This window comes from Myotis davidii, unplaced genomic scaffold (assembly GCF_000327345.1).
Source record: "Myotis davidii unplaced genomic scaffold, ASM32734v1 scaffold874, whole genome shotgun sequence".
Classification (NCBI taxonomy): domain Eukaryota; kingdom Metazoa; phylum Chordata; class Mammalia; order Chiroptera; family Vespertilionidae; genus Myotis; species Myotis davidii.
Window position 1 is genome coordinate 332,231 of NW_006285611.1, and position 2,941 is coordinate 335,171.

Genomic DNA, 2,941 nt, shown 5'->3' on the forward strand with positions numbered 1-2,941 from the left:
CAATATTATATAGATTTCAAGTGTACAATTCTATGATACATCATCTGTATATTGGATGGTGTGCCCACCACCCAAAGTCAAAGTGCCTTCCGTCACCATATATTTGATCCCCTTTTACTACTACTCCCCACCATTTTCCCTGTGATAACCGCCAGACTATTGTCTACGTATGTGAGTTTTTGTTTTTCTTATTAGTTCATTTGTTGCTTTCAGTTTCATATCCCACATATGTGGTTCTTAACTTTTTCTGTCTGACTTATTTTGCTTAGCAAGGGATTCTCAAGATCTATCCATGTTGTCACAAATGACAATATTTTATCTTTTCTATGGTTGAGTAGTATTCCATTGTATATATGTACCACATCTTCTTTATCCAATCATCTATCAAAGGACACAAAAATAAGCCCACATGTATGTATATGAACAAATAATTTTCAACAAAGGAGACAAAAACAATGGAGAAAAGAAAGCCTCTTCAATAAATGGTGCTGGGAAAAATGGAAAGCCACATGCAAAAGAATGAAGCTAGACTACTATTAGTTTCCAAATACAAAATTAACTCAAAATGGATCAAAGAATTAAATATAATACCTGAAACAATAAATTACATAAAAGAAAACATAGGCACTACATTTATGGACCTTGGTCTTAGAGGGGATTTTATGAATTTGACCCCAAAGGTAAAGAAAATAAAGGCAAAAATAAATGAATGGGGCTATATCAAATCAAAAAGCTTCTGCACAGCAAAAGAAACCACCAACAATACAAAAAGGCAACAAACTAAATTGGAGAAAATTATTTGCAAACAATAGCTCTGATAAATATATATAAATAACTCATACAACTTAACACCAAATAACAAAATGTCCAATGAAAAATGGGCAGGGTGTCCTGACTGGTTTGGCTCAGTGGATAGAGGGTTGGCCTGCGGACTGATGGGTCCTAGGTTCAATTCCAGTCAAGGACATTTACCTTGGTTGCAGGCACATCCCCAGTAGGGAGTGTGCAGGAGGCAGCTGATCGATGTTTCTCATTGATGTTTCTATCTCTCTATCCCACACCCTTCCTTCCTCTTTTTAAAAAATCAATAAAATACATTTTTTAAAAAAGAAAGAAAAATGGGCAGGTTGTCCAGGCCTGTGTTTCCCAGTAGTTAAAGCATCGGCCCAAGGATGGAAGGATTGCGGGTTTAATTCCCCATCAATGACATATACCTTGGTTGCAGGTTCCATCCCTGGCTCTAGTCAGGCTGTGTGCAAGAGGCAACCAATCAATGTGACGCTCTCACATCTACATTTCTCTCACTCTCACTCTCTAACTCTCCACCTCCCTCCTTCCATTTCACTCTCTCTAAAAATCAGTGGAAAAAATATTCTTGGGTGAGGATGAACAAAAAAAGGGAGGCAAAGGATTTGAATAGACATTTCTTGCAAGAAGACACACAAATGGCAAACAGGTATATAAGATGTTCAACTCCACTAGCTATTAAAGAAATGTTCATTAAAACTTCGATGAGATACCACCTGTCAGAATGGCTATTATCAACTAGACAAGTAGTAATAACAAGTGTAAGAAAGGTTGTGGAGAAACCTCTCATTCAGTCCTGGTATGAAAGTAAATTGGTACAACCACTATGGAGAACAGTATGGAGGTTCATTAAAAAAAAAATCCTATTTTGGGTTTCTACCTGAAAATTTGGAAACATTTATTCACAATGATATATGCTGTATTAATTTAAAGCAATTTTTTCTATAAAAGCTTAAGTTTCTATAACTTTCTGTTGATTCAATATGAAAGAACCTTTTATTGAGGTATAATGGACATATAACATTATATTAGTTACAGGTGTACAACATAATAATTTCCATATTTGTATATATAGCAAAATGATTACCACAATAAGTCTAATTAACATCTATCCTTATGTATAATTACAAAGTATTTTTTTCTTGTGATAAGGACTTTTAAGATTTACTCAGCCACTTTAAAATATGTAATACAATATTATTAACTGTAGTCATTTATTTCACCCCTGAAAACTCTTTAGATGCTGTACTTTAGTTATTTATTCCTTATTATTAATATTGTTAAGAGGACTGGGAGTTTTTTTATTTTTCCCATTTTTTTTGGTAGCGAGTTATGATTACCTTCACACTTAAAGATCATTTTATTAACCTTACAATTGAAAATTTTCCTCTAGGGTCTGTGGACTTCTTTTTATCTATTTTTGTCTAAAACACAGTGAAAGTTTTAAATCTAGACATTTGAGGTTTTGTTGCTGTAAAAATATTTTATAGCTTTGATCATCCATCTGTTTCGATTGCTCTGACTTATCCCAGAAGGGAGTAAGGAAAGAAATGAACGTGTGGTTTAGTGAATATAGCTGTTCAAAATGTGCATTCAGTTTAATTATGTAATCCCTCTTGGATGGGGAGGAGAGGGCACTCAGTTCTCTCTGGATTCTGCAGTAGTCCATATTAGTCACCCTTATACATAAAGTCAGGCACTGATGCAGGGGAGGAACTCAGGAATCTAAAGTATCAGGCATGGTTTAACTAGAACCTGGAGAGTATTATGCCAAGCAAAATAAGCCAGTCAGAGAAAGACAAGTATCACATGATCTCCCTTATATGTGGAATCTAATGAACAAAATAAACTGACAAACAAAATAGATACATAGAAGCATGAAACAAACTGATGAATCTCAGAGAGAAGGTAGGAGAGGCAGAGGGGAGAGATTAACCAAAGAATTTATATGCATATATGCATAACCCATGGGCACAGACAATAGTGGCCTGATGACCTGGGAGGGGAGCACGCGAGTGGGGTGGAGGGGGTCAATGTGGGGAAAAAAGGGGACACCTATAATACTTTAAATAATAAAGATACATTTTTAAAAATGAAAAACATAGAAATTGTAATAATTTTATTTATTTTTAAA